We start from the raw sequence: 12,635 nt of genomic DNA on the forward strand, positions 1-12,635 counted from the left end.
AGGCCTGGACTGGCTTGTTTTTCTCCCTCTCTTTTTAACCGGTTCAAATCAACGCCACCGGCTCGACTGAGCGACGCGGCGGGAAGCAGTTTAGCAGGAAGTTAGCCAATTAGCTCACAAGGTTCCCCGTTTTCTTTCCTTTTTTTCTGCTGTTACGAGAGCCGACAGAACCGCGAGGGGGTAACAACAGCAGAGGTGAAGTGAAGGCCACCCGGCCCGATGTTACGTACCCCAGCACCGAAATTGCATTTTGATCCCCGACCTCTGTTTTTCCACGTAAGAGTTCAGCGTGTGGCGTTATGACAACAAATCCGCACTTCCTGTTTCTACTTAGGGTTCTAAAGCCCTCAGTCACAGAGGAGAAAAAAATCCAACCTCGGCACGACTGGAGGGAGCCAGGAGGATCACAGGTAGCAAATGTTCCGGCGGCTGTAATTGAAGTGATTTTCCACAACATTTTCCTGGGAAGCAAAACAAACTGGTGCAGGCACCAGATGTGACTTTGCCCTCTTGGACAAAGTGGGCAAAAGAAACAGCTAGTTTTTGCCAGTTTCCTCTGCTGACCAAGTGCTTGCTGGAATCTTAGAAAGACGTCCAGGCTGCAACCTGCTTACAAGTTGACGGTAAACTGAAATGGCTTGCGGTTTGTGGGTGAAGCTAATTTTCTAACTTAGCGCCAAGAACAACCTCATCACCAGTTCCAACCCAGGACTTTGACCACCAAGCCCGGCCAGCCGACCAACCACGTTCCTTCGACTGGCTGCCGGTTTCACAGTCAACAAACGGCAGGTTGTTGGATCTTTCAGGCTGTTTAGCAAAATCCTTGATTGGAAGTGACGGAAACGGCGATGCGTTAGTCCACGCCTCTCCTTTTCTTTTTTTTTCTGTTTTCTTTTTCTTTGGATTTTGCAGCTGGCCCCGAAACACAGCATCACTTTGTAAAGAAGTCAAAGAGGAGGAGGAGGAGGAGGAGCAGCAGCAGTGACTCACTCACAGATTCACAGACTCAGTCAGGCTGAAGGCGTCACGCAAGCCGGCAAAATCTCATCAGTCAGGACTCTTCATGGTGAGAGAGCGAGAGGAGAAAAATCTCCTCCGCCGCCCTGACATTTGAACACTTCCCACTCGCACGCACATGCACGTGCACACACACACACACACACACACACACACACACACACACACACACACACACACACACACACACACACACACACACACACACACACACACACACACACACACACGCCTCTCCCCACACTCACAGCACTCACTCACTCGCTAGTAAAAGCTACGCTGACCCATTATTGATTTTTATTTTTTTTCCCAGAGAAGCACCGACTTCCCTGTAAGACCTGATGGAGTTTCCTTTACGACATGAAAGGTGAGCTGCGGATACATAATCAAAGTCGCTAGCTGGGGATTTTTTTTTTTTTTATCATCATTTTATATGTATAAATCTATTCCCCCCCTGCTTTTTTACATCCAGTTCGCTTTGCCGCGGAGCACCTCAGGTTAGCACTGAAAAAGCCGCCGCAGTGGCGGATGGGAGTGGTGATGGTCGGGGGGTTGGGGGGACCCCTCCTGCTGCTGATAGGCCGGGGCCGGGCCCCCCACTCTAGTGCCTTCCCTGTCGAGAGGCCATTAGGCCCGGCTGCAGCGCCTTCCTGGATAAGCTGCAGCTTACCCAGCCTGCCAGCCTGCCGGGCGACTGTGTGTGTGTTTTTTTATTGTTTCTCTCCAAACTTTATGTGTGAGAGTGCCGAGTGCCGGCAGGGGCTGTGTGTGTGCTGCAGAGTGAGCATTAAGCAAAGGGCGTGTGCTCACGCTGCGTGCTGCCGGCACTTCCTGCCGGCTAACGGCCAGTCCCACGGTGGGAAGGGGCCCGGCTTTATCGGACCAGAACAATGCCGCTCAGAACTGGGAAAAAAAATACAGAGAGAAAAAAAAAGTCGAGGCCGCCGTGAAAAAACAAAACCAAACCGAGCGCCGCGTTTGGTGGGGTGAGGGCGGAGGAGAGGGGCGGGGCTAACTGGGTCCTGGCAGGGATCGAATCCATCACACAATCACACAATCTGCTGCATCTCTCGCCGTTACACAAAAGCAAAAAAAAAAATAGAATGAAAAAAATACATGTGAGAGGCCAGATCTGAACGTGCTTCGCTGCCATGCCACCGACAGTAAACAATGGGGAGCCTCTGCGTTTGCACGCCGGCCAACGGACAGAAAAAAAGAAACAAAACAAAAACCCCCAACAAAACAGCTTTGACGTGTCACCGAAACCGTTGCAACAAAGAGGCGGGCGATTGCAGCGGCCCGGCTGTTAAAAAAGGAGAAAAAAAGGGAAATAAAACAACAACAACAACAACAACGCACAGAACAAAAGAAAACAATAGAAAACACAGGGGCACAAAAGGCAAACGGCTGAGCGGGAGAAACATCTGCTGAGTCGCAACAAACAAAACACAACCAGCGCTGGACCAGCAGCGGCGGGCGGGCGGCGTCGGAGGCCTCGGAAAACAGGCTTTGTAGCTTCAGCAGCGCCCCCCACCCCACCCCCCCGACACCATCCTGGAAAAAAAAAAACCCAACAACACAGCAGGCAGGCCGGCTGAATTCTAAACCTCATCCAGGTTCAGGAGTCAAAGGGGCAGAAGAAAAAAGTGGCCAAAGACCAGAGCAGCTGGAGGGCAAAAATACTCAGATGTAAGAAGGAATAAAGAAGAAAAAAAACAAACAAGTATGCAGATTTTTCTCCCAGACTTTTGCTGCCAAACGGTGCAGAAACGCCGAGTGGACGTCTGTGATTTTGTGGGCTTGAAATTGTATCCGTGTGGCCGAGAGACGTCCCGCATCCTGTGTGATTATCTCTGCCGCGCCGCGGGGGGAAGATGCAATCACTGCCGTTCTCCTCGTGCCTGCCGCGTTGGCTTGGCGTAGCTTAGCTTAGCTTAGCTCAAGATAGCTGGGCGTCTGTGGGCGTGAAGAGGCAGCTGGTTGGACTGAGCTAGCGCTAGACTAGAGAGACATTCAGGTCAGAAACTGTGGGCAAAAAAACCCAGATTGACTAGTGAGTTGTGGAAGCAAATTTTGCTGAGTTGAATTAAGAAAAAAAGTGAAAAACAGGACAGGTGAGAACAATCAAAGGCAGGACTGACAACGAGACACAGGAGACAAAATCAAGAGGCAACAAAAAAAACAAAAAAACAAAAATAGGATGCAAAGCACAGAAAAATACACAGAGACTATCAAAATAAAACAGGAAACAACAGATGGTTAGAGAGGTTGATGACTAGAAAAGCAACTTCCTCCAAAGGTGAAGGTGTGCTTGATAACTTCTAGTATCCTCGCCATGACTTCCTGGTTTTGTGGCCCCTCGCTTCTACTTTCCAACTCAGTGAGCAGTTCACGACCAACCAACGCTTTCCACGCTAAGCTAACCTCACTCAAACTTTACGAGCCGGCCGTCACAGTTAAAACAGATGCATTCAAGTTTAACCCGTCTCAGCCCGGTTCTGTCTGTCCGCCAGGCGTTCGCAAAGCTAGGTGACAGACAGACAGACAGACAGACAGACAGAGGGTTGAGATAGATAGATAGATAGATAGATAGATAGATAGAAGCTGGCGGGCATCAGATGGTCCGACGTGGTCAGCCGCTAACAAACATGCAGGTCAGGCCTCTCCTCCACCTCCAGGCCGGCGCTGATAAATAATGCACAGTGCCGGCGGGGCCACCCGGAGCGGCAGGGCCGGCGGGCTGCTTCTAAAGGCCTGCAGGAACTCCGAGAGCTGCTGGCATTAAAAAGGCCAGACAGGAAGTGGTGTGGCGTTCGGGGGGGCCGAGGGCGGCGGTGGCGGATTAGCTTCCGTCCGTAACAGCGGTGTTTCAGACGGCGGTGATCAGACGAGACTCCGTTTTGTATTTTCTTTTACATAAAAAATATGTAAATCATGCAGCAAACTTGCCCTAAGGTCTGCAGCAGTCACTAGGTGGCAGTGTAGAGGCAGGATGCAGACCAGACAGAGAACATGCTAACGGCAAAAATAAGAGGAGCGAAAAAAGTGGGCGTGGAGTTTCGTGTCCTGCGGCCAATCACCTTCTCCGTCTGGTTTGTTACCTTTGTTGCTTGTAAAACGCAGACTGTTGTTTCAAACCAATCAGCTTTCAGCGTGTTTGCGGTGGAAGTTTTCTATGATTTACACCCGATGACCCCCGACCTGTAAATAAATCAAAAAAGCCAGTGTTTTCATGTAGACTTCACATTTCAGCAACAAGAAAAATCAATCTATCAAAAAGTCAGGGTTTTCCACATCAAGGTCGATTCCTTACTGCATTATAATTGCTTCCGACGATCACAATGGTTCTACTAAATGGATGCCACCTCCTCCTTCCACATCAACAACAACAACAACAACAGCGGACGAGCTTCCCCACTGCGTCTCCAAGCACGGAGCACTGCGGTGTTGAAAGCCGACACACGCAGGCACCGACTGAGCTCGGCAGCTCCTGAGCTAGAAGAGGAAAGCAAAGCTGAGTCAAAGACACCAGCTTCCACTAAATGTAATCGTTTCGTTAACACATTGCATCGTATTCTGAAGCTCCGCCCACCGATCGGTGGCAGAGAGACAACACACACACAACTTCGTGGGGCTCCAACACAGAGTGGCTACAATGGCTGCAGAACTCTGAGTGCTGCTGGAGTTTCCAGCTCGGTTTGGCCTCCACCAGCGTCCGCATGCACCATATTGAATTTTCCACCAGTCTGACTTTCCTGAAAACACTTTCCCCCCCCAAGGCCTTATTTATTTATTGATTAACCCGAGGGGGAGTGAGGGTTGGGGGTGTTTGGGGGCGGGGGTGCTGCTACATCATTGATGGAGAGTGACAAATATTTATTACGGCCCTGCGGCCTTCTGGATCTCATTTTTGGGACCAGTTTTGACGGCAGTTGTGACAAGACTTAATTTAATCTAAGGCAGCAGATCTCTGAGGGGGATTGGATGGGGGAGGGGGCTGTATTGGTGGGCGGGCGGGGGGTTTATTCCAGCTACGGAGTGACGTGGCTTAAATCGGCGGTGGGCCTCAATCTCCACTTATGTCGAGGGACACACGCAAGCGGGACGCGCTTCACCTTCAGCAAAGCCTGGAAAAAAAATATAAGAAGCAGCGAGTTGTAGCAAGCCAGGGAGAGAGAGAGAGAGAGAGAGAGAGAGAGACAACACTGTGTGTGTGTGGGTGAGAGAGTCAGGCCAAATCAGAGGGTGAGGTAGAGAGAGAGAGAAAACTTTTCTCCGCCACCTGAAAGAAACTCCTCACACGGACGGACGGAGAGCTGCTGAGACCAGAACCCCAGGATTTTTCTTTTGCGCTGCTGCTCTGTTCTGTGTTACCGGGAGCTCCTCGCACTGTTTTGGCGTCAGCCGATTTACCGCCGCAGCACGCATCCGACACGTCGGGGAAAAAAAAAACAGCGAGGTGGACGAGACGGGGTTATAGACAAGAGCGCACCAACCGAGACCAAGACATTGATAAGACTACACATTTATATATCAAAGAAAAACAACAACAAGAAAGAAAAAGCATTTTCCTTTTTAAATTCAGGTTTGTTTCTAAATCGAACAGCAACATCTCTTTTCACCAAGGACTCTTTTAATTTTATCTAATTCTTTGCTGCTTTGCCAACTACTACCATTTTCAAAAACACAACTTTGCTTCATAGAATTACCAAGGAAGCGGCTGGGTTATTTTCCATTAGTATCGTGTCATTGTAGTCTTGATCAAAGATCCCCAGTCCGTCCAGTCTGAGACCGAGACCAGACCCAGTAAAAATGTCTCAGAGTCAGAGACGAGACCAAGCCCCTAGAAAGTGTATATGTACCTCGAGTACTACAACACTAGTGGGAGATGACCGAACCAACCGACCCGGGGAAAAGAAGCTAATCCAACGAGCTGCAGAGGGGTGCGGTCCGGATTTGGAAGTTGCCTTTGCAGGTCTGACAGGTGACAAACTGCGAAGCCAGAAGCCTCCAGTCGCACCGACCCGCTTCCTGGTTTGCTGTTAGCGTTGCTAGCGGCGATGTTGCAGGGCGCCGCCGCCACATCGCCGTTGTCATCATCATCGCCAGAGTGCTCCGTGGCTGCTTGAACAATGCCGTTCGTACAAACTTACATAAGGAGACAAAGTGGCGCAGTATCGGTGTCACAAACTGCTTTTACTGAGCGATGATGCAGGGGGGAGAGGTGGAGGGGGACATGAGGTGGGGGGGGGGTGAGGAGACATATTGGGTTTCCAGCTTCAGGCTATAGAAGTTCCTGCGAATTTCCTCGGTTGAAATTACGACAGAGTTCTCGATAAGGCGGCAGGCAGCCCGGGGAACTCACCAAAGTCCAACTTCCAGCGGAACGAGACCTTAAAAAAAACGCTTAACGTTTTTTTCTGGGGTCTCCATTTCTCAAGCCCGAGTCAAGTCCAGCGGAACAGTTGTGCATTCTGCATCATAAAACTACAGACAAAACCTTGCCAGAGTTTCAAAAAACAGCACATTTAGCCCTCTGTTTGCAACCTGTTTACTAAAACCGAAGCTTCCTACACAGATGGAAGGGGGGTGGGTATCGGCGCCCTTTGTGACATCACAGAAGTCTGACGTTTTGAACATTTGGAGTGTCTTGTCGCATAGCAGATTAAACAAGGACAATGTTTCTCACTAAATTAAAGCAATATTTCCTAGTACAAAATAGTACAATTGACATTTGCAGGTGTAATTCTTGTAAAATCTCGTTCCGCGAAACCCCACTGTGAGGAGGATGGAGGTACAAAACATTTTGCCATGAATTTGAATTTCCATGTTGTTTGCTGTCAAGAATGCTTGTTATATTTTCTCTTTGATTACTTGAAAAAAATTATTCCGTCTCCAAATATTCCGTGCCATTTTTACTTGAAGTGAACTGGTCATGTGACCCTGTACGTCACGTCCGTTGATGTGCAAACGCGGAGAAAAAAAGTGTTTCAATGACACTTTTGCAATATACCTCCATATGGATACGTGAGAAAAACCACCTCATGAGAGCGTCCAAACCTTTCCGCCATATTTGAGAGGTTTTTCCAAGTGGAGCTGTTTCCACCACCAGTTTTTTTTTATTGCCATATTTAGGTTTTGTTCAATTCCAGCGGTGATGGAAACGCAGCTAGTGATGAGAAATGACAAGTGAAGGAGGGGAAGTCCGGAGAGATTGGGTAATGATCTCAGGTGGAGAACCAGCGCTGCTGCTACAACGACGAAGGCGGCGGCTTGGTTGTCTTATTGAATATGGATGCGACATGCATCCACGAGTGAAGCCGTGACAATCGATGAATGAGGACGAGGAGCGAGACAACAGCTAAACTGACTTGGATCAATGAGCCGTCCCGCCCTCTCAGATTCCCGTTGAGCACGTTAAGCCGAGCCGCAGATTTTCCCCTGTTTGTTTATCAGCGGCGGACAAATCCAGGAAGTGATGCCAGTGCACAGATGACGACCCAGCTGAAGCTTTCGAGCTTCCTAGATTAATCTTTTCTCCTCGCTTTCTTTGCCCGAACAGCAGATGGTGGAAGCGGACGGAGGTCAGCAAAGGAGGAGAGGAATTCCATCCTCTCTAGGAGGAAGAGGAAGAGGAAGAGGAAGAGGAAGAGGAAGAGTTCTGACGGGAAGTTGGAGGATGGACGACGAGCGATGCATTCCGGCGAGGAGTCGCTTTGACTCGGCAGTTATTGACACTGGGCTGCAGTCAGAGTTCTGGCCTGTTGCAGCGTTGCACTCGGGTCTCAACGCCACGCAGGATCGCGACTGGAAATAATCCCAACACTGCTTTCAAATTGACCCGTTTCATCGGGAAAGCAGCGTCGGCAGCGAGTGACTGTGCTCCTCCTGGGAAAACGAGGAGCTGATTCATTTGATACGGAGACTCATTGTTTAAACTCTGTTCAAACCACGGGACAGACTTCGTGACTCTTCCTGTTGCAGCGCAGTTTAGCTTCTGTTTGGCAAATATTTACAGCTCCGACCCAGCAAGTCGGGCTGAAAAGCTCCCACTTGGCTGATTTGTTCAGCCCACTCAGTGTTCACATATACCCAAATGTATCGGTTCACCGGGGGAAAGGGCTCCCGCGTGTATGATCAACCATCTCAGTCTGAATACACCAACTAAACCAAAAATAAACACCAAAAAACAAACAAGGTATCCTGTCAGTTCAGATCCTGCACAGTGAAAGTGAGTCTTGGTGCCGCCGGTGTTGTCGTGTGAAGTTCAGCCCCACCCAGCTGTGCACGCGTCACACCACAGCGCTAAAGGAGAGTCGTTACTGCATCATCACCACCATCACCATCATCATCTCCATCACCACCACCACCACTACCATCACCAGCAGCAGCAGCAGAGAGGTCGACGCTCACTGGCCAAACACTTTTAGCATCAAGGTCGTGGAAACAAGCCTTTCCCTCTTCTTCTATAAACACGAGTCCAGGCACACACAAAAACACAACCCATCACACACACATATACACACACACACCCATACACACACACACACACACACACACATTCCTGCCCATCTGCTTCTGCTCTCCACATCGTGCATCTGGCCTGCCGTGAACCGCAGTATCTCTGCTCCGGCACAAACAAACACGCGTTCAAACAAGCATGAAGGGAAGAAGGAGGGAGGACGGACAGACGGACGGACTGTTCTGCTCAGTTGGGACGGCAGCAGCAGGAGGAGGAAGAAAAGGAGGAAGAAGAGGAGGAGGAAAATTGAATCTGAACTAAAAGGCGAGTCGTCTGTCGATTGTAAAAAAGTTGCTCTGGCCGTTCGGAGAAAAGTATCATCGGCGTATTTCAACAGTCTCGGCAGGCCAGAGGCTGAAAGGCCTGTGTCTGAAAGGCTTGTGTCTGTCTACGTGTGTGTGTGTGTGTGTGTGTCTGTGCAGAGCATCCATATTTAACAATCATCCTGTTATCTCGCAGGGCGGGGGATGGTGGGGGGACTGTGCGCTCAGCTGCTCGTCATGTGGGCGGCAGTATCTGTTGCACTCATGTGATGCACGTGACACAGAGATGACAAGTAAACACACACACACTGGCACACACAAACACACGCACGCACACAGGGGGCAGGAAGAGACATCTGGTGCAGTGACGACACAGCGGCTATGATGGATCCATCACCGCTGGAAGGCACACATGCACACATGCACACATGCACACACACGCACCCGCTGCAGCTGGATGAGTAGCCGACCAATCAGGAGGCGGACGGACGGGGGATCCTGGCCGGACTGAACATCGTTGTGGTCTCAGGGGGCTGAGAGCGAGCGAAGGCGTCTGATTGGCCGCAATTTCTCTTGATTTTCCGCCGCTTCATCGACGGCACAATTAACGCATCAATGGAGGAAATAATTAGCAGGTGGGCCGGTGGGGACTGTGGGGGGAGGGGTTGGGGTTGGACGATCACTAGTTACAGCCGCAGGGGGAGCAGCGGTAGCACAACTTGCACGACTGGCAACCCCGGGCGACGCCGTACTCATCCAGACCAGGAAGATTCTCACATCCGCTCCAGTCGGACGTGCAGGCTTTTAGCGCAGCAGCCGGGCTGTGAAAGCACGCGTGCTGTAGCTCTTTGTCTACTCCTACAGAGTGAGTGTGTGTGTGTGTGCTTGCAAGTGTGTGTGTGTGTGTGTGTGTGTGTGTGACAGAGTGTGAGGGAAGATGGGAAGGAGGCCGGCGGTGCAGGACGATGTGGAGCCCATTGTCTGCGCGACAATGAAGAGACGGAGCCGGTAGGAGTCCTGCAGCTCGCTGCTCAATGGAGGCATTAACATCTGGGGCCAAGAGGGCTGCTGGCCCACGCATGTGTGTGTGTGTGTGTGTGTGTGTGAGACCGTTGCAACTGTCCTGAATTAGGCAAAAAAGGAAAACATCACATCCCCCTCACCCCCTTAGGAGAAGCTTTTTCTTTCTTCCTTTTGCAACTTTTTATCTTTATTTATTTCTCCAACTCGCTTCCATGTTTCCTGCTTGTATCATCAAGGACGACTCTTCCTCTTGGTGTCCTGACTACTTGTTTATTTTTTTTTTCCTTTCCTGCAAATCTTAAGATAAAATCAAAAAGACAAGCGATTTTTCCTCCCCTGTGGCAGCAGGATGAGAAGGTAGAGGAGGAGTGGGAGGACTGAGAGGAGGAGAAGGAGGAGTTCCCTGAGCGAGCGGAGCTGCAGGTCGCTGGGATGCTACCCGCCGTCGCCGCCGCGTTGAACAACAACTGGATGAGGTTTGGATGTTTCGACGGCGGGGGAAAAAAAGAAATAGGCGACACCGATCGGCTCACTTCCCTTGTAAACATTATTTTATTTTTGGTGACTCTTAAGAGGCGCTACACCCCCCCCCCCCCACCACCCCCCCCCCCCCCCCACCCCCGCCAACATCTCACTGTCTGCTGGTTAACAAGCAGTGGCACCAAGCAGCTTGTAAAAGAAACACTCAAAAAAGGAGAAGAAAACACAGGCAGACCTCCACCCTTTTTTCCTTCCTCGCAAACACCATCGTATATATATATTTTTTTTACACAAATGTCCAGTCTGGACCCCCCCACACACACACACCCCACACACACACACACACCTCACCCCACCACTCCTTTCTCCTCTAGTAATTACAATAATTACTCAGCTGGAGCGAAACACTTTCTTCATTAAGCCAAGGGGGGGAGAAAAGTCTAAAGGGGCCGAATCAGGAAAAGAGCCTGATAATTCTAATAATAATAACAGCAATAATAATAAAGAGAAGCTGCTCTCCAGTCTGAGGATTATTGTCAACACCAGAGTGTGTCAGCTGAGCCGAGCCAGCAGGGAGACAAGACGGAGCGGCGGAAAAAAATAAATAGAGATGGAGGCTCACTTCTGACCACCACAGGAAGACGGGGAGAGAGACAGAGAGAGAGAGAGAGAGGGGGGGGGGGGGGGGAGAAAAGAGACATTCCGCTGAAAAATAAATCCCTGGAAAAGTGTTAAAGCGTCCTGCAGGAGTATTGGAGTGGTGTGAACAGATTAGTTTTGAACACACACACACACACACACACACACACACACACACACACACACACACACACACACACACACAGAAAGTTCAAGAAAACGCGCCACATAAGCACCAAAAGCCTCCCCAAAAATAGGGGGGGAAACAAACACACACACACACACACACACACACACACACACACACACACACACACACACACACACACACACAGATTGGATGTGTAGCAGCAGTGGTGGAACACAAATGGCTGCTGTGATTGCGGGAGCTGCGTGGACTGTGTACAGGATGCGGTTTGACCCCCCCCCACACACACACACACTACCCCGCATCGTCCCCGCACTCCGGGAGCCGCTGACCCTTTTTCTCTCTCCCTCCCTCCCTCTTTCCCTCCCCCTCGAGCGGGCGCGTGGCCGCACTGCGCCGCGTAGTCTCACAAAAAAAATAAATAAATAAAAAAAGTTGCATCCGCAGCGAGGCACACAACCACCGGCAGCAAAAGCACCGGAGCCCCGCACCGCGTCCGGGCAACAGTTGGAGCTCCGTCCGTCCGTCCGTCCACACACACACACACACACACACACACACACACACACACACACACACACACACACACACACCAGCCTCTCGCTCGTCTGTATACTTTTAAATCTACCCAGCCCGGCTCGGCTCGGCTCGGCTCGGCTCGCCTCCCCCTTCCCTTCCCTCCCCCTCCAGCTGTTCAAACTTACCTCGAGACGCCGCAGAAGGTGCCGCGCGGGGCTCCGTCTCCTCCGCGTGCCGCCGCCGCCGCCGCCGCTGCTCTCCGGCGGGCAGGTAGGTCCACGAGCCTCCCGCCTCGCTGCCTCGGCGCGCGCCGCTCTCCGTTATCTCGGGGGTATGTTTACGGCGGGGAGTTGCTGTCAATTATTCCACGTCCTCTTCGGCCACGACGTGCATTTTTTCTTTTTTTCTTTATATGCACAAAAACAGGCACGCAAGGGGTTGAAATTCTCCACCTTCCTCCGCGGCTGGGGGTTTTGAAGGAGAAGAAGAAGAAGATGTGTAGCGAAAGAGGCTCCTCTGTTGTTTCTCCTCCACCTCTACGAAGCAAATGGAGCCATATGATCCTGTCATTCAGTTCCTCTCGCCGAGGAACTGGCTCTCCGCGTAACTCCCTCCCAGCGCTTTGTAATACGAAACCAGGAGGAGGGGGAGGAGGAGGAGGGACGAGAGAAGAAGAAGAAGAAGAACTAGAAGAAGAGCGAGAGAGAGAAAAAAAGGGCAAAGGAAGCGCAAATGTAATCCGGTTTCTGGGACGAGCTGCTCTGCGCACAAGTTGGTTGGAGCGGCAGAAGGAGAGACAGACAAACGGCCGCGGCGCTGCGTCTGTGTGTCAGCCTCCGCTGGAAATGAGCGTGTGTGTGTGTGTGTGTGTGTACGTCCAGCCCACTCCTCCTGCAGTACGCATCACAGCAGGAACAGGGCAGGATTTAAAACAAGAAAGCCAGAGGTGCACTAACAGGTCTCCGCCCATCAGCCTCTCAGAACAAGGACCCCGGTAGACTGGAGGAGACCCCCCCCCCCCCCG

At 51.1% G+C, this 12,635-nt stretch overlaps 1 protein-coding gene across 1 annotated transcript in view; it reads right to left on the reverse strand.

Annotated features, from left to right (window-relative positions):
- The window catches only part of sema4c (sema domain, immunoglobulin domain (Ig), transmembrane domain (TM) and short cytoplasmic domain, (semaphorin) 4C), a 76,474-nt gene extending 64,437 nt beyond the window's left edge, over positions 1 to 12,037 (reverse strand). The window contains exon 1 of the mRNA XM_076048258.1: positions 11,797 to 12,037. The gene's annotated coding sequence lies outside the window, so the exon portion shown is untranslated. The remainder of the gene's footprint in view (positions 1 to 11,796) is intronic.
- Positions 12,038 to 12,635: the final 598 nt, after the last annotated feature.

The sequence above is a fragment of the Nelusetta ayraudi genome, unplaced genomic scaffold (genome assembly GCF_046127955.1).
Source record: "Nelusetta ayraudi isolate G7.1 ecotype Tasmania unplaced genomic scaffold, CSIRO-AGI_Nayr_v1 ptg000098l, whole genome shotgun sequence".
In the NCBI taxonomy this organism is placed as follows: domain Eukaryota; kingdom Metazoa; phylum Chordata; class Actinopteri; order Tetraodontiformes; family Monacanthidae; genus Nelusetta; species Nelusetta ayraudi.